Here is a 19,199-nt window from a genome sequence, read left to right as displayed (position 1 = left end):
TTCTGAGAGTTAGAAGGCACCGCAAGGGTTATATAGTCCAACCCCCTGAAATGCAGGAAACTTCCACCCTACGTGGGTTCAAACCCACGACCCTGAGATTAAGAAGAGAAGAGTTTGGATTTGATATCCCGCCTTTCACTCCCCTTCAGGAGTCTCAAAGCGGCTAACATTCTCCTTTCCCTTCCTCCCCCACAACAAACACTCTGTGAGGTGAGTGAGGCTGAGAGACTTCAGAGAAGTGTGACTGGCCCAAGGTCACCCAGCAGCTGCAGGTGGAGGAGCGGGGAAGCGAACCCGGTTCACCAGATTACAAGTCTACCGCTCTTAACCACTACACCACACTGGCTCCCAGATTAAGAGTCTCACGTTCTATCCACTGTCCTGTGTGTCTTGGATGCTTACCTGGGAGTAAGTCCCGCAAAACTCAGCAGGAGCAATAAGGAAACTGGCTGCCCTGTGTATCTTGCCAGCTTTAATGGTTTGTGGGTTACCTGTAAGCTGCCAGAACTTTGTTCGTTTTGAGTACCTAACACAACATCTGTTCTTTATACCCAGGGTATTACGCAGCAAACTCTCCCAAGTCACTTCCTCCTTGAAGCTGTTCTCCCAGTAACTTGTTTAAGTATCGAAAACCAGCATCTTCCAAATCATAATTAATTCAAAGGTGAAAAAGTTCTAAACTTCTGGAAGCCCAATCCAAAATGTACAATGGTTTCAATGAAATGCATTGCTGAGGATTTGAAACTAGCGTGCTATGTTTTTTAAGAAAAGAATGGGTAGTTCTTAATTATTACGATATGAATGATCAATAATGTATTGTTAAATTCGTTTAAGGATCTGTTGCTACAGCTGGAAACTTTTGACACTGTGGGTAAGAAAATAACAAGATCCCATTATAAAGAATCTTGTTTTTCAGCTTATGAACGAAGATGGCCTGGGTGATTTCACCATGAAATGAAATCCTAAGAGGAGTATTTCAAGTGAGTTTTGCTGTTTGTATTCAAGCTATGAAGATTTCAGTGCCTGTGTCAAAACAAATCGCCTAACTGCATATATTTGACATGTGAGATGGTTAAAATGTAAATTATTAGAGAGAGGTACACAGTTTTTGATATTTTGTGATTTCTAGCCCAATGCTAGACATGTTCAGAGGTAAGTCATAATGAGAAGTCCTCCTCAAATCATTTACTTTTGAGATGAGACTGTCTTGCTTTTGAGATACAGTGCCATAACCTTGATTAACATTTAAGAATCCATAACTAATATATATATATATATTTTCCAGAGTAGCTGGGAGCATGAATATATCTACTCACTTAGACTAGATGGTTACCCTACAAGCTTTTACTCAGGAGTAAAAATCTTAGTTCAAAGTGCATACAAAGTTCTTAGCTCTGGGTTCAAAGCGTGGCACTGAATTGGCATAACACAATGTGGATTTAAAATTATCCCAGGATAACTGCTTAATTTAATGATTAAATTAGCGGCAGAAAAGTAAGGCATATGTATTTGTGCATGCATTTGTAGACAGATAGATAAAAATAATGGCCAGTATCTCCCCCCACACACACCCCAAAAAAGCCCAGTGGTGCCTGAATTAAGGGGTGTATTTTCTGTTTATTGGAGTCTGCAGCCATTATTTTAAAATAAGGAACACCTGATAATGCTGTGAGTATGAATCCTGTAAACATATACAACTTTATCCCCCAATTCTCTCCTTCCATTTGGATCAAAATGGTGTTGTGTGTAATTGTGAAGATGCAATTTTGGAATTGGGAATTGACTGTGGTCTCAAAGGCCGTTCTACCTGAGAAGCTGTTTTAACCCCAAGAGTAAACAGGCAAACAAACAGGTTTTGTCACTTTAGGCCCTCTTTCGCCCCCAGCAAAATGGGGATAAGGGCACAGCATCTAGGCCCGTTCCCCCACAATGTGTGCAGAAAATTCGAAGTGTTGGGGGCTACAGGACACCCCCCTCGAGTCGCCTGCAAGTAATTCCACTGGGCATTTGATCACAACAGGAGAAATTGCCTACTACCCTTGAAGCATTTCATGGCCCCCGTTACCTTTCAGAGCCTCTTTGTTTGTGCCATCCCACCCTCTGAGGTCTGAAGAGCTGGGGCTATTGAAGTCTGGGTATTGCTGCTGGAGCAGGAGGAATACTGTCTGTATCTCATCCTCTGGTCCTGGAAACATGGCAGAGGGAGGAAGAATTGGGCACGATGCGAGTAGGTTTCTAAACTTTTATTTCAAATATACTTCAAGAGGCTTGTGATTCCCCCCCCCCCATCCCCTTGTATATTTTAGCAATTCAATATGCATCCTATTGCAGGCTCTTTAGGGCATTTTTTTGCATGTAGGCAATGTGCATATGAAATGTTTAGTTGGTTTCATTTACACTTTTTTTTTGGGGGGGGGAAGAATTCTACTTGGGTATTTTGTGCTTTTTTAACTGTTTGTTTTCTAGAATCCAGGCTGACCAATTTTGGGCATAATGCTCTAAGTGGTCGTTATTAGACTAATGTCTAATAACTGCGTTTTATGATTGAATTGCTCAACCCCTCAATGCAATACAACTTATACCCAATGTAAGGCAATTTATTGTGGTTCTGTTGTTGTTAACAAGCGAGACTGGAGTTAATAGGTGTACAGAGCTGTGTATAGAAATTAGCCACCGGTATTTTCAAGCAATGTTCATAGTTTTGGAAGTTGCAGTTTTTGAATCAGAGATGATAGTTTGAAAGTGTTGTTATGGTGACCCTGCAGAGATTTATCTTTCCCTACCAAAAACAGGGTTAAGCTACAGTCTGATATCATTATCATCTATCTGCAGAATAAGAAATTATCATAATAAACAACTGGCTTTTGTAATTTGCTTAAAAATAAAAGCACTTTTCTTAGTTTGTTGGGCCGTTTTATTTGTTGAAATCCGCTTTAATGCAGCCAACAGATAAAATGCAGAAAGTTATGCTTAAGGTAATCGTAATTGGCTCTTATTTACACTCAGAATATTAAATTCTAGCTATTCCTGATTCAGAAGCATACTGAAGAATTAAACAGTACAGTAGTGCCCCTGATGGAGCAAAACTACATTTAAGAAACATCAAAACAGTGGGCCTCAGCCTTTGATGTGCAGCCTTGAAAGATACGTATAATTAACTTATAATATTGTGTATGCTAGGAACAGATTTCAAAATCATCCAAATACTTATTTTTTTCCTGAAGCAGAACTTTATTTTGAATGCTGCCTAAGTGCAGAACAATACTCTCTTCAGTATACAAAATCTTTTCACGCTTGCAAAAGTAAAATTGTTACATAGATGGCATACTCTAGCTTCTCTGATGGGATAAAGTTAGAAATGAATACAAAAGAGAAATATCTCGCATTTCTGTATTATGCTTCCGCCTTACGAGTAATAAGTGCAGTGTCACCTTTGCAGTTGATAAATATATTTGACGTTTGCCACAGTAGGTGGGTAATTATTCTGGCCAAACCTTAGATTTATAAATATTACCACTAGGAGCAGCTTTTGTTTAGGTTTTTGGGGTTGTTGTTTTTAGCTCATGTTATACACAATGACGATATTCTTTTTAGTGTTACTTAAGAAGCATACGTAAACATTATATTTAAAACACACATGCATTTTCATGTATATGTGTACAATGCAAATATACCCGCATACCTTGTTTTGTGACTGTTGGTGATCCCGGCCAGATTTTGCAAATGTCTGAAAATTAGAAACACATAATACCCCCAGAAAGAGCGAAAATAGGTATTTAATTTTTTTGGACAGTCACCGATTTCATCTTGGATTGTCAGTGTATGAGTGTGAAAGTTGACATTCGCCAAACTTGTTACAGTGAACGCCCAAAAATCTGGTTATAATTTATTGTTTATTTTAAATACTAGTGGTAAGAATCACTAACCATTGCTAGAGGATATATTTTTTGGGGGGGGGGATAGATTCATAAATTAAAAATTTTGAGTATGAACGTTCCTCCCCTCAAAGGTAAGTACAACATAGGACTAGTTACCATCCTTCTTTCAATTTATATAGGTACCCTAACCACTATATTTTCAAATTCCAGTGTGGTTGTGTGACTGAAAGTCTCCTAGTGATTTAGCAGGAGAGACATTAGTCATCAAAGTATGCGATAAGGAAGCATGAATGGGAGGCGGCCCCCTACCAAACAGTAACCTGAACGTGTAAATACAAAGGTTGGTAGGCATTTCTGATTTTTATTGACATCAAAATGGGGGAGCGAGGGAATACAAAGATCATTCAAACTAATAGGATTGCACAGAAGTAATGGGATTGGTGTCAGTGTATGTGGCCTTCATCCCAGTTCGTGCCCTTTCAAGCATCCCACAGACTCAAAATGATCATTAAATATATACGTATCTAGTCCTTTCTGAATTATATTCTTCCTCTTGTCTTTTAAATCAATATAGGACTTCTGTGTTTAGCCAGCCTTGTAGGGGAGGAATTGTCTGAAATCGAATGCAAAGAAATTGTAGCAGCAACGCCTCTTTCCTCCAATTCCACCTACCTGGTCCCAATATTTTGAATAATGCGCAACCCCTTAAATTCTGCCAGTTGGTTAAGAATAAGAAGCCTGGAAGCGGGGCATAACGAGTTGATAGGCTGCTTTGAAAATATTCTGCTGCAGCTCTATTTATTTCTTAACAGACTGCAGCCAATTCCTTCATCAACCGAGCCAACGTAATGAATGGTTAATTTGAAAATACTTGGCAGTGGGGATGAGAGTTTTATTTCAAGAGACCCCCAAACAGGCAAAATCTGGATTTTAGATTTGAAGGGTATGTATTTGCTGAGTTAAATTGTGAATGTTCTTTCCAGCCCTAACAGCTTAAAACTATTCTGAAAAGAAGTTGTCAGACTAGTTGCAAACATGAATACAAACAAGCCATGTAAGTGTCCATTGGGCTGTGCAAACAAAGCAAGTTTCTATCATTATCCTGTATCCAGTGCTTTAAAAAAAATGTTTAGGGGTACTCTGATTTTCCTGCTCATATTGAAATGCTGCCCCTCATTGAGGCCAAACTTAGATTCAGAAAAGGTTTTGGGGTCTGCGTCCCCCCCCCCCGAAAAAAAGCTCTGTCTGCATCCATATTGCAATTGCTAAGGCTGTGATCCTAAATGCACTTGCTAGGGAGTAAATTCACTTATCACAGTAGCCCTTGTGCAAAGGATTGTTCTGTGGTAACAGTTGTGCCATTTTTTGCAATGTCAATGCTGCACATATCTCAGATCTCAGCTTTCAGTTCCTAAGCAAATGCAGTAATGTTACAGTTCTAGGCTATAATCCTGCTCCAATGATGGGAGATGACGAGCAATGGAGGCAACCGCTAAAAACCCAAAAGGATATAAAGCGCTTACAGTCTTATTTTCTTTCCCGTTTTCCTTCACCGAAGAGCCAAAACCACTCCGTCCCTTGGAATTCGTCAGTCTTCCCCTCCCTTCTTTAATTTCAAAATGGGGGCAGATTTTTTTATTCACGGAAAGGTTAAAGGCGTTTCTCTTTCGCAAGGGGGATTATCTTACCAGAGGATTCTGGGACTGCAGATGTACACTGCGGCAAAATCCTAAATTCACCGGTTAAAAAAGAAAAAAAAAAAGAAAAATCATTTCCAGACCCCAGCTGCTTAAAATAATAGAATTATAGTAAATCATTGATAAGATTAAAACATAAAGCTCTTTTACACTCCAAAGCGTCCTAAAACACTGGGCTTTTTCTCTTATTTCATTACTTAAATAATGCAAATTTTAAAGTAGCTTTTCTATCCCGAGCACGCAGCGCCATGAAATCGATAATTTTTGATCTTTTGGTTAGTAGGCAACATGGTGAGCTATTGCGGTGACTGCAGGCAGCAGACATGTTCTTGTCAGCTCCAAATTTTCATATTGTTTTTGACTCCATGGAGACTTGTCGATGGGATGCAGAGCCAGTCATATCTTCACGCTTCCTACGTCGCTGTAGGGGTGTTAAAATAAATTTTAAAGAGGCACGGTTTTACGTACCTATATACAAATGTAGCTCTATATTTTAAATAATAATAACAATAAAGATTTGCTGGGTTTTTAAACAAAAAAATATGTAAAAATAAAAATAAAAGATTGGCCGGTGTGATTATAATCACATCATGCAAGGTCCACGGTTCCTATTTAGTGAAATTGCGCAGAGGGCAAGTTCTTAAGAACATCCCTGCTGTGCAGAGTGAAAAGCATGAACAAACCAAAGACAGAATTCATCTGTGTTTATATTTTACAGACAATGAAAAACCTACTCTTTGTATGCCTTTTTTCCTCCACCTTATTATTTCATGAAAACTGCAGCATTTTCCCCGCCCCCCCCACCCGAACACTCACCCCCCCCCCCAGCATTGCAGTCTTTGGGATTTCTTTCTTTCTCCCTTCCCCACCTTCTATTTTTCCTCGCACAAATTCTGCACGCGCCATCTTTGTCTATTGTTATCCTTTTCTGATGTTGCCCAATCCCTCCCCGAGTCGGTTAATAAATGGAAGGTGAAATGCCTGACCAAAACATGTTTTTGTTTATTTCCACGCATGCACAGCCCGGAAGACGGGGAAAGGGGGACCCGCCCCAATAATTTTTCCTCGAGGCTGCCGTAACCTGTTGTAGACAGTGGTGCTGGAAATATTAACATAATAGCAACAGCTGCAGCCTAAATAGAAGCTGTGAGATAATTAATGTGCTACAACAAATTAATTTGCTGCAGGTGTGTGAGATCTGAACTGTATAACCCAAGCCGTTTCCTCTTTGAATATAATTATGGCCCCCCACCCACTCTTGCACCAAGCAAAAAATAAAATAAAAATAAATGCAGATTTAGGTGTCCTGCTATTAATACCTCATGTGCCTGTTGTCAAGGACCATCTTCCCTGAACGTTTTCATCATTGGTAGAGGACAAAATTAGAGGATTTTCGACCATCACAGAAGTGGGTGGCATTTTAAAAAGTATTTAAAGAGACTCAATATCTCCAGCCTTGAAGATAAAACACCTCTTAGCTATTCTTGTTTTTAAGATCCTTGCCGGTAATGGCGTTGCGCTGAGGCAGAGGAAGGACATGGGGGGGGGGGCGTGCGGCAAGTCCTTCTCAGTGGTAGCTGAGACAAGTTCAGATGCCTGCAACTTCCATTAGAAGACAAAAGGAATTTAAAGTCTGGTAATCTGAAGCTTAAGAGGGACACGGGTGGCGCCATGGGTTAAACCACAGAGTCTTGGAGTTGCTGATCAGAAGGTCGGCGGTTCAAATCCCCGCAACGGGGTGAGCTCCCGTTGCTCAGTCCCAGCTCCTGCCAACCTAGCAGTTCGAAAGCATGCCAGTGCAAGTAGATAAATAGGTACCGCTCTGGTGGGAAGGTAAACAGCGTTTCCGTGTGCTGCTCTGGATTGCCAGAAAACGGCTTAGTCATGCTGGCAACATGACCCAGAAGCTGTACGCCGGCTCCCTCGGCCAATAAAGCGAGATGAGCGTCGCAACCCCAGAGTTGTCCGTGACTGGACCTAACGGTCAGGGGCCCCTTTACCATTAATCTGAAGCTTGTTATTTATGGCCAGGTGATGTGCCATTCAATACAGTGAGGCTGGGTACCGAGTAATCATGTTTTGGGTTGTAAACTGTATTTAATTCTCCATGTGTCAAATCTGCAAGGCAGCCTCTGGATGACTATAGTCAATGCAGAGACTGGTGATTAGTCAACTACTTTATGGCTGGCCACCAGTGAGGCAACAGAGTAACTCAAAAGCTCACAAAAGCTGAAGGTGCAGGGAAGCTGTCGTGCCCAGAAGCAGCTGCCCATATTCATCCCCCAGCCAGGAATGCAACAGCTCTCTTGTGCAGGTTAAGGAAGCATCAGCCCAACTTGCAGACATGCCTACTCGGGAGTAAGCCCAGTGGGGCTTGCTCCTATGGAAATGGGTATACCACTGCAATCCCTTACTGGACTGAAACTTTTAAGAGGCTAACCACATCCTTGGAAACTTAAGGCTCATATGTTGCTTTCTCCCGGCGAATGTTTTCTTAATTTGATTTTGCCTTTTAATTTTGCTGCTGCCACGCGCTGCATTCCAAAGAGAAGCTGCGCGACTAAAGCAAACAATTATGTACTATGTATTTTAAAAGGTTGCTCTGCCTTACGGAGTTAACCTTGAGATGTTTCTTCTTTGATCTAAAAACCAAAGCTCTGTGCGTGCCTATAGGTTCCGAAAGATGTTCTAAACTTAATTTCTTGGAGCTTGATTAGATTTCATTAGTGGTTTTGATTTAACTTCACAGTGATCTGAATATCAGGGGAAGATTAGCACCGAGTCGTATTTTTTTACATTGCAACAATTCCAGTGGCGTCATTTTTTTCCAGTGTATTATGAGGACTCTGGGTGAATGATGATCATGTGCAGATGTTCCCCAATGTGGTTAAAGTTGCAGTCTTAAGCAAACCTTTTCTGAAGGGCAGTTGCCCCATCCCAGCCCCTTTGCCCACACAGCCATGTGCTCCTCTTCCCCACTAGTGTCAACGATGGAGCAGCTCTGCAGACAAATCTTCACAGAAGGTTCCTCTTCTCAATATTGAAATGAGAATTTTTGTTCCCTTTAAAATCAATGAGACATAAGGCCCCTACCTTAAAATGCAGGCCTGCCCAAGTTGTGTCTACGCAACATCCAAGAGCCCCCAGGTGTTTGGGAACTTAATGTCCCTGCACCATAGCTGTCAACGTTTTCCCTTTTTTAAGGGAAATTCCCTTATTCCGAATAGGATTCCTGGCAAGAAAAGGGAAACATTGACAGCTATGCCCTGCACCAGCTAAAGGGCAAAAGATGCTCTTACTATGTTTCAGAATAGAATGCCTTACTGGGTTAAGGCATTGGAAATTTTAAAAAGAAATCAAAATTTGGATGCTAATCGTCCAATCCTAAAACATGCTGTACACAGCAGAAGTCTCACATTGATGCTTAGAGAGACCTATCAGTAACAGAACTGAGAATTGGGGAAGACGCATTTGAAAAAAAAATAAAATTATTTACTGAACATTGTATTGTTGTCAGGATGTCGTCTTCAGACAAAGGCCCCCTTCAGAGGAAACAATTCCATAAGATAATGGGATAAGGAATTGGGCAACGCAATTTTAATTTATTTAATGCACATGTCTGTTTCCTTGACGTAGCATCCTTGACGTTGTCGTTTTCTAACATCTATTCCATGGTACGTTGCATTATCCCCCATCCTCTCTCTCTTCCCTTGGCGGAAGGTTTTTATCTCTCCCTTTTCTGATACTATATAAACCTTTGTGAATTCTCCGTTTCTGCAGGAAATTCCAAACCTCTCCCTCTTCATCTCTGCTCAAGGCAACATATCTAGCTTTGGGTGCCGACTCTCTGACAGGATAGGATCTCCATTTTCCAGTCAGCCATTGACTAATCCTTACTTGTCATTGCCTTTTTTGTATTTCTTCTCCTTCTTCGTGCCATCCTGCCGATCTAATCCTTAAGCCCTTAATCGGACCAAACTTTCATTGATGTCAGCAGCTCTTTTGTCTGGATAACAACTGCCAAAACCACTCCCCATAGCTGCACCGCTCTGGTAATATTCGTAACAGGGAGCTATAATGTCTGCATGGATTTTTAAAGAAGCCTCCCATTTACTACAATGAAGAAAACATGGTACATCCAGCACAGGGGGGGAAATGCCGATAATTTCTTCTTGTTGCTTCTGAATTAAACACATTTGCTTGACTAAAAAAAATGTGTTTCACTGCAAGAACAGGCCACTTACAAGTTAAGATACTCTCTTTTCAGTGGTGTAAGTGGCTTAACAACAAACTATTCGCTGTAAAAGAGACCTTCTTCCAGCTCATTCTGAGAACGTTTCTTTATATTGAGCACTGAATACTTTTATATTAGTTTCATTTTCATTAACCCTTGTTAAACAATAATGAGTAACTGTATAGTTTTGCAAATACTGAGAGTGGGAACATCTTGAACTTGGGTCAGTTTTTCATGATCCACTGCAAACACCTTCTGAATATTTATATTCTGTATTTACGGTATATTCTTTCTAACAAAATATTATTGAAACATGAAAATTTAACAAGAAAGGCTGAAAGCAAGAATGTATACCTTTTTGTCCTCCCATGTTTATTATTGGCAGGATCAATAAAATTATACATTGTTTTGCCCTTGGCGGTTGGGGCTAACACCTCAAGCCACAATTCAAAGAGGGCTTAACAGAATTTCAAAATATTATGGGCAGTATGATTTTGCCATCTTTATTTATACACTGTCCATCTGACTGGGATGTCCCAGCCACTCAGCACAGCTTCCAACATATATAAAAACATAATAAAACATTGAACATTTTTTAAAGAAAACTTCCCTATACAGGCCTGCCTTCTGAAGGCTCATGGGTCGGATAACTCCATACCCTCCAATATTTATCTGATGAAGATAGGGACAACCTACCACACCATCCAATATTTCTCTGATGAAAACAGGAATGTCCTGAAGAAAAGCGGGGCATTCTGGGATCAAATCAGAAACCGAGACGGCTTCTGTAAATCCGAGACAGTCCCTGGAAAATAGCAACACTTGGAGGGTTTGAGTCATTGTTTTGCTCAGTGTACTTGTGAAGCCTCGACCCAGTATACCTGAAGGAGCGTCTCCACCCCCATCGTCCAGCCCAGACACTGAGGTCCAGCTCCAAGGGCCTTCTGGCGGTTCCCTCCCTGCGAGAAGTGAGGTTACAGGGAACCAGGCAAAGGGCCTTCTTGGTGGTGGCACCCTCCCTGTGGAACGCCCTCCTATCAGTTGTCAAGGAAATAAACTACTACCCGACGTTTAGAAGACATCTGAAGGCAGCCCTGTTTAGGGAAGTTTTTAATGTTTGAGGTTTATTGTGTTTTTAATATTCTATTGGGAGCCACCCGGAGTGGCTGGGGAAACCCAGCCAGATGGGCAGGGTATAAATTATTTCTTCTTCTTCTTCTACTACTACTACTACTTCTTCTTCTTCTTCTTCTTCTTCTTCTTCTTCTTCTTCTTCTTCTTCTTCTTCTTGATGGGCAGGGTATAAATTTCTTCTTCTTCTTCTTCTTCTTCTTCTTCTTCTTCTTCTTCTTCTTCTTCTTCTCGATGGGCAAGGTATAAATTTTTTCTTCTTCTTCTTCTTCTTCTTCTTTTTCTTCTTCTCGATGGGCAGGGTATAAATTTCTTCTTCTTCTTCTTCTTCTTCTTCTTCTTCTTCTTCTTCTTCTTCATGGGCAGGGTATACATTTCTTCTTCTTCTTCTTCTTCTTCTTCTTCTTCTTCTTCTTCTTCTTAGCAGCCTGCTTGGATGATTTTCTGTACAGCAACTGGCACGCTGCACTCTTTTCTTCCAACTACTGGAAATTGCCCGAGACAGGATTTTTTGCCTAGGTTGTGGAATGCCCTGTGAGGAAGGCCCGAATGGCAATTTTGCTGCCCTCCTTTCCGGTGAGCAACCTTTTGAGAAGGCTCTTCACCTGCATTGCTTTTATTTTCTATTCCAATCTGTTTCCTTTTCGACTATTACAAATTTTACCTCACGACTGCTTTACAGGATTTTTTTTTCTTTACATAAAAAAAAGAAAGAAGAATCGTAAGCTGCCTGCTCTGGCCTTTGTCCAAAGGGCTGAATGGGACTTTAAAAATAAATAATGGAACAAAATGGAATCTTTGCTTGGAAATTGCACTTCTAGACATTTCATGCACCTCCCCTTTGGGTTAAATGTACCTTCACAGCTCCCCAACCTCAACATCTGGCAATGGGGGATGTTTTTTGGGCAAAGCACACAGGTATACGCAATCTGTGGATATTCCAGCATAGGGCTGCAGGAAATCGTTTGGGGCTGCCACATAAATTATGCAGCAAGGCCTCCCAATTTGATGTGGCTCAAAGTACAAGAGACCTTGAATAAGGCTAAGCTCATATTCCGGAAGAAAGAGAGCCAATTAGGGGTTCTGTCAGGAGGAGGGACTTTCTTTGTAGATGGAGAACTATCCAAATAGAATGCTAACCAGGCTTTCCTCTACGATCTTTGCGTCCAGGGTGGTGGTGCTCAGGTTTATGTGTGTATTAACAACATTAAAAACCCATTAACAAGAAACCATAAAACATAAATATACAATCAAAGCGATGTCAGAACCAAACCGGCGGCAGATGAAATAGTGGTGCCCAAGGTCTAAAAAGCACTAAGATGCTTTTTTAAAACTCGGAAGTAAAGGAAAATTAAAACAGTCTTGGCTAAAAAGACCATGCCGTAGGCCCCAGACCAACGTTTCTGGGGTCATACAACTGCGGTGCTGCCATGTGGCTCACCCTCATTTGGTGCGGGCAGCCATGGAAGGATAATAATAATAATAATAATAATACCCTGCCCATCTGGCTGGGTTTCCCCAGCCACTCTGGGGTGCTTTCAACATACATAAAAGCATAATAAAACATCAAACATAAATTTCCCTAAACGAGTCAGATAGTTGTTTATTTCCTTGACATCTGATGGGAAGGTGTTCCACAAGGTGGGCACCACTACTGAGAAGGCCCTCTGCCTGGTTCCCTGTAACCTCACTTCTCGCAGCGAGGGAACCACCAGAAGGCCCTCGGAGCTGGACCTCAGTGTCCGGGCTGAACGATGGGGGTGGAGACGTTCCTTCAAGATCTCTGAAGATAATATCAGGGGTGTGAGAAGGACATCTATAAGGAGACACTTTAGGTTATGTAGTCCAAGCCATTGAGTGCTTCAAAGGTTAATACCAGCCTAGAAACTGAGTGGTAGCCAGTATATCTTATACATCAGCTGGATAGCGCATGTGGTTAGAGTGTGGCGCTGATAATGCCAAGGTTTCATGTTTGATCCCAATAAAGGGCAGCTGCATATTCCTGAATTGCAGGGAGTTGGATGATCCTCAGGGTCTTGTCCAACTCTGATTCTTTATATGGCAAAGCACTAGAAAAATATATACCGTATTTTACACTCTATAAGACGCACCAGACCACAAGACACACCTAGTTTTTGGAGGAGGAAAACAAGAAAAAAAAATATTCTGAATCTCAGAAGCCAGAACAGCAAGAGGGATCGCTGCACAGTGAAAGCACCAATCCCTCTTGCTGTTCTGGCTTCTGTGATAGCTGCGCAGCCTGCATTCGCTCCACAAGACGCACACACATTTCCCCTTACTTTTTAGGAGAGAAAAAGTGAGTCTTATAGAGCAAAAAATACGGTAATCGTATTAGCCCATCACCCAAGTTAACCTTGCTGCCCTTTTATGAACCGGCTGGTGTTTCCTGCCAGTTTCAGAGGCCTGTTTCGGTCCGACCAGTTTCCATGTCTTATACATTACTGTAATCCACATGCTTATAAAAAAACAAAACAAAAAAGCGACCTGCCTTTAAAGAGAGAAGATTGTCAGGCCAGTACTTCCAGTTCTCTACTGCTTCATTCTTGAAGCTGTAAAGTTGCTGGCGTGGTCAGGCTCAGGGATATTTCACATGCTACTTTTTCTTTTTCTCCTATTGAGGTTTATCCGTGAAGGAATGGTTGTTGTTTAGCCGTTTAGTTGTGTCCGACTCTTCGTGACCCCCTGGACCAGAGCACGCCAGGCACTCCTGTCTTCCACTGCCTCCCACAGTTTGGTCAAACTCATGCTGGTAGCTTCGAGAACACTGTCCAACCATCTCATCCTCTGTCGTCCCCTTCTCCTTGTGCCCTCCATCTTTCCCAACTTCAGGGTCTTTTCCAGGGAGTCTTCTCTTCTCATGAGGTGGCCAAAGTATTGGAGCCTCAGCTTCAGGATCTGCCCTTCCAGTGAGCACTCAGGGCTGATTTCCTTAAGAATGGAGAGGTTTGATCTTCTTGCGGTCCATGGGACTCTCAAGAGTCTCCTCCAGCACCATAATTCAAAGGCATCAATTCTTCGGCGATCAGCCTTCTTTATGGTCCAGCTCTCACTTCCATACATCACTACTGGGAAAACCATAGCTTTTACAATACGGACCTTTGTTGGCAAGGTGATGCCTCTGCTTTTTAAGATGCTGTCTAGGTTTGTATAGAATTTTTCCTTAGGACGTCCCTATTTTCATCAGAGAAATTTTGGAGGACATGGTAGGACATCCTTATTTTCATTGGAGAAAGGTTGAAGGGTATGAACTTAGGCGACTCCTAAGCCAAGGAGATAAGTAACTCTGCAACCTTTAGAAGACATCTGAAGGTAGTCCTTTATAGTTTTATTATGTTATTATATATGTTGGAAGATGTACAGGGTATAAATATATTATTATTATTATTTATTATTAATATCAGCCTATAAATTGGTTAAATCCAAGTCATCAGACAAAACTGATTTGTGGATGGCTGCCAGAAATGTCTAAATGGCCTCATCACTTCTGAAACACAAGCTTCAACGTGCGAGAGAGATTTTTGGGTTTGGTAGGCATCGTTCTCAGTCATAAAAACACAGTACCCTTGAGGGTCAGCTATATTTAGGATTATATGAAAATGTTGCTAAAGAGATAACAATCATAGTATTGAAATACTATTGTTATTGTTACTGAAGCCGAGATCCAAAGAAAATAGCTCTTACATTACAGAGAAAAAATCAAAGCCAAGGCTGTGATAATAATGACTATGGAAAGTATTTTTATCCTTCTTATAGGCGAAAGAGCCCAGAGTCCGAAGGAAAAATACATGATAGCACGATCGTAAAAAAATCTCCTAATGCACAATAAACGTATTCCTTTCCCTGCATTCTAACTGCAGTGCATTCTTCTTGAAAGGTTTGAAACAGGTTTTAAAGACTGATTAAGAGGAAATTCGGTAATCATTGACCATCATTTGTGTCCGTGCAGGTGAGATGAAAAGGAATTGGAAGAGGAGAGAAAATAAAGAGAAAGGCAAGCCAGAAGTGCCCTCTGTCCTAAAAACAATCAGACTGCAGAATCACCCACATTTTGTGTCAAGCAGGCTGAATTCTGCAGCTTCGATAAATGTTGAAAAATTGCACAATTGAGGAATTTGTGATCTGCCAAATGCGGGGATGAACTATGAGGTTGTTGTAAATCAAATTATCTATGGCCTCTAAGCTAGCCTTTCTCAAACTTGGGTTCCCTCGTGGTGTTGGACTACAACTCCCATCACTCCTTACCACTGGTCTTCATAGCTAGGGATGATGGGAGTTGTAGTCCGATAACATCTGGGGACCCAAATTTGAGAAAGGCTTCAATTACTGGGAATCCACCCCCGCCCAAACATACAAACACACACTTTCCACTCACTCCGGGTCCCAAGATTTCACTGGATTTTTCACACCCCCTTGGAGAAGGTCTCCAGATCAATGACAGAGCACATTCGTTGCATAAGATCTCAAATTCGGTTCCCAATGTCTCCAATGGCAAGAGAATTTCAAGTGGCCAGGAATGGAAAGGACCTTTGCCTGATACTGTGGTGAGTCCCTGCTGGCCAAAGGAAATTATCTACCTTGGATAGATGGATCCGTCATCTAATTCTACACAAACCACTCACACATCTGCACTTTTCAGGATACCTTTGCTTTCTTAAGCTAGAAGCATTCACAAAAGAAGTATTATATATTGATTCTACTGTATACCCATCCCTGCCACCCAAAGGAGCCCAGGGCAGTAAACAAATAAGAAAACTAAAAACAAAGACAAAGCAAAAACCTTATAAAACAGTTAAAACGTCTCCACGACCATCGTTCTGCCCGGACACTGAGGTCCAGTGCCAAGGGCCTTCTGGTGGTTCCTCCCTGCAAGATGCCAAGTTACAGGGAACCAGGCAGAGGGCCTTCTCGGTAGTGGCGCCCGCCCTGTGGGACGCCCTCCCACCAGATGTCAAAGAGAAAAACAACTACCAGACTTTTAGAAGACATCTGAAGGCAGCCCTGTTTAGGGAAGCTTTTAATGTTTAATAGACTATTGTATTTTGATATTCTGTTGGAAGCCGCCCAGAGTGGCTGGGTAAACCCAGCCAGATGGGTGGGGTATAAATAAATTATTATTATTATTATTATTATTATTATTATTATTATTATTATTATTATTGAAACTACAGTTAAAATCTTCCTTCCATCTAGCCATCTTGCGGTTGCCAGTATTATTTGACTACCAAATGCCTGAGCAATCATGAACATATTCAAATTCTTCCTGAAATTTAATCATAATGGAGACAGGCACACCCTACTAAGGAATGCATTCCACAAGTGGGGAACCACCACTGAAAAGGCCCTGCCGTGGATTAGTGCCAACAGGGCTGCAAAAATCAATAGGGGATATTCTTCACCCAATACTCAATTATGTGCTACCTTGGTATGATAGCACAGTGCTTGCTGTGTGGTTTATGATCATTTTGCCCTGTTCTAGGTAGCTCAAAGGATTTGTTGTGCCCAATGAATTCTCCTTTAGCTGTTAAGGAAGCCCTACAGAAATTTGGGGTCTCTCTCTCTCTCTCTCTCTCTATATATATATATATAGAGAGAGAGAGAGAGAGAGAGAGAAGGCTAGATCATCTACAAACTGTCCCAGAAGACGGGGAGCCTAGAAAACAATTCACGTCCAACTCCCTCTAGTATCCCAAACTACCAGACTGTTGCATCAGGAGAAGAGATTTACACATATTGAATTCACTGTTATTACTTTGACAAATAAGATAATCCCTTGGAGCTACTTCCTGCATAATCATTTTGGCATGTTTCCCACTGACCTTAGAAACAGAGATAAGAGCATTTGAGTAGATTGAAGTCAGCTTCTTAGACCTTCCTTTGCTTGTGGACTGATAGCTTCTGGGAAATGTCATGAAGAGGGCTTTAGGGTTTTCGCTCTTGCCGTTTCAGAAATACAGGCAACAAAGAAGCCCCAAAGCAAACTCGGCATTCTGTGGTATGCCAGCTAAACTCTCAGCAAATGGCTTCATTGGAATGCTTTCCCCCTGTAATAAACAAAAATCTGCCCTTATGGGGAACACAAGAACCGTTGTAGAGCCCTTTGTAGGTTCTCCATCGGCCGGAGAAAATAACAGAGGCCAACCAGAGAATATTGAAAAGCAAAGCAGCTCGTAAGCCTGATCTTTATTGAACTGTTGCAACAGGGTGCCCCCTTCACACGTAGGAAAGGAGGAGGACCCAGAACAAAGGTGTGCCCACACTTATATAGACATTTTAAATTCCCTGCCCTGGAGCTCAAGACCACCCCTCCACACATCATACATACATCACAGAAGGGGTGCAATCCAAGACCACCCCCCACAAACATCATACCTACATCACAGAATAGGCGGTCTACAACAGAAATTTGAGTGCGTTGTTTATCTCCTGTCTGGCAGATTACCTGTTAATGGTCACTTGATTGGATACCCTGGGGAGCCTGGCCAGTCTTTTATAATGATAAATACTTAGTTCCTGAGCCAGGTCACAGGCTCACCTTATTCATACACAGACATACCCTTAAGACGGGATTTGTGAACGAAAAGACAATGGGGAGGCTTTTCCATTTTCCTTTGACCTAGCAGAGAAATATTTGAGGTCAATTTGGGAGGGACAAAATGGTTTCAGGACTTTTTCTGTGGTGTTTCAGACATGTGGTTTATATATGCAGTTATGAACATTTATCTTTTGTGTGTGTGTGACCTTGAATTTTTTATTTCACCCCGTAGCGATATTTTGAAGGAGTGGGAGAAGCAAAGAAACTGCGGGGAGAGGAGGGAATGACGCAATTAAATCAAGACAGAAACCTAAACAGAAGCACTTTACGCTGCAACATTTTGTTGTGGAACCATGCCTGTATCTTCTAAAATTACAGAAAACAGAAATATAGCTTGCAATGTTGTTAACAATAAAAAAGGCGGTTATAAAACAATGGACGAAACAAAACTGCCGCCACACCAGGCTTCTCTGGGCCTTCAGTAGGGTTCAGTGTGTTTAAGAATGCAGTCTTAATATTTCTAGTGCTACAAACCTCTCTCTCTCTCTCTCTCTCACACACACACACACTGCTTCTCACATTGGTCTTTACTGGGATCTACAGCTTTTAATTTCCAACGTTCAATCCTCATCATTATTGTACCTCGCCGGAGCATCCATTTGTCCAATGAAGAAAGGTACCAATAATGAAAGACTGATTTGAAATTCTGATTCCTCGGCACTGGTAGCAAATTGAGTGGGCATGCTATTTATACTGAGCCAGTTCCTGCAGAAATGGCCCCATTCACCGTCAGATCAGTGGTTGCTTCCAAACCTTTAACACCGGAAGCATTGCTTTTAGAAACTAGCAGAGTTAACTCTGCTTGGCACTTAATTACAGTGCTATATTCTCCATAAACTACTAGCAATGCTCTTCCTCACAGGCACTTATTCTCCTATTATGTTTACTCATAAATAAGTCCCGGTCAGCAAAGGCGCCATTTCTCCCCGCAACTGGCTCTTTAAGTAATGATTTCCTTCTTGCCCCATTAGTGGCTTCTGCCCATTTAATTAACTGCTTTCTGTTCACTTGTGTGAACTGGCCCTTGATTAGTCAGTTCCTGTTCCCTGTGAATGGTGCAGCATTATTCATTGGCTGAATTTGCAGTCGAAGCAATTGCCCATAATTCCCCACCCCCTATTGCTTATGATTTCAGCAGTGGTAATATCCATCATCCATAGTTTCCATTATTTTTAAGGTTGCCATCTTTAATTTAATTTATTGGTTGAAACGGATTAAATTGGTTAAAACGCTTGGTTTAAAAGCCAGTTTAAAACAAGACACAGTACCATCATATCCATGTTTTATTGGAAGTAATTTATACTGCATTTAATGAAGCTTACTCCTGGGAAAGTGCATATAGGACCACAACCAGCAGTTAGCATTCCTCTTTTGGTCCAACATGGAAGGGAATGTGCTTTCTAAGAATATGCGTGCACCATCTTAAATAAATAAATAAATGAAAATAAATAAATGAAATGCGTGCACCATCTTAAGGGAAGGAAGGTTTTTTCCTCTCTCTTTCTAACTCTTGTTGACTCAGATTCAGTTGAATCAGATTCAACAACAACAACAATCTTTATTACGGTCCAGAGACCCAACAAATCGTTACAAAGCAATGCACAATTCATACAGCCTACCTCCAGGTTAAACAAGCATTTTGTTCA

General features: G+C 41.4%; 1 long non-coding RNA gene across 1 annotated transcript; it reads left to right on the top strand.

Annotated features, from left to right (window-relative positions):
* The first annotated feature begins 2,102 nt into the window (after nucleotides 1-2,102).
* Nucleotides 2,103-18,953, top strand: LOC310690042. Its single transcript, XR_014517824.1, has 5 exons — nucleotides 2,103-2,227; nucleotides 4,089-4,218; nucleotides 4,691-4,821; nucleotides 14,715-14,907; nucleotides 17,726-18,953. It is a non-coding gene; the product is annotated as an uncharacterized lncRNA (long non-coding RNA).
* The last annotated feature ends 246 nt before the right edge of the window (nucleotides 18,954-19,199 follow it).

Source organism: Podarcis liolepis (assembly GCF_965112155.1).
Source record: "Podarcis liolepis genome assembly, chromosome: 12".
Lineage (NCBI taxonomy): Eukaryota > Metazoa > Chordata > Lepidosauria > Squamata > Lacertidae > Podarcis > Podarcis liolepis.
Note: the sequence above shows the minus strand (reverse complement) of the source record. Positions and strands in the feature narration are given on the sequence as shown.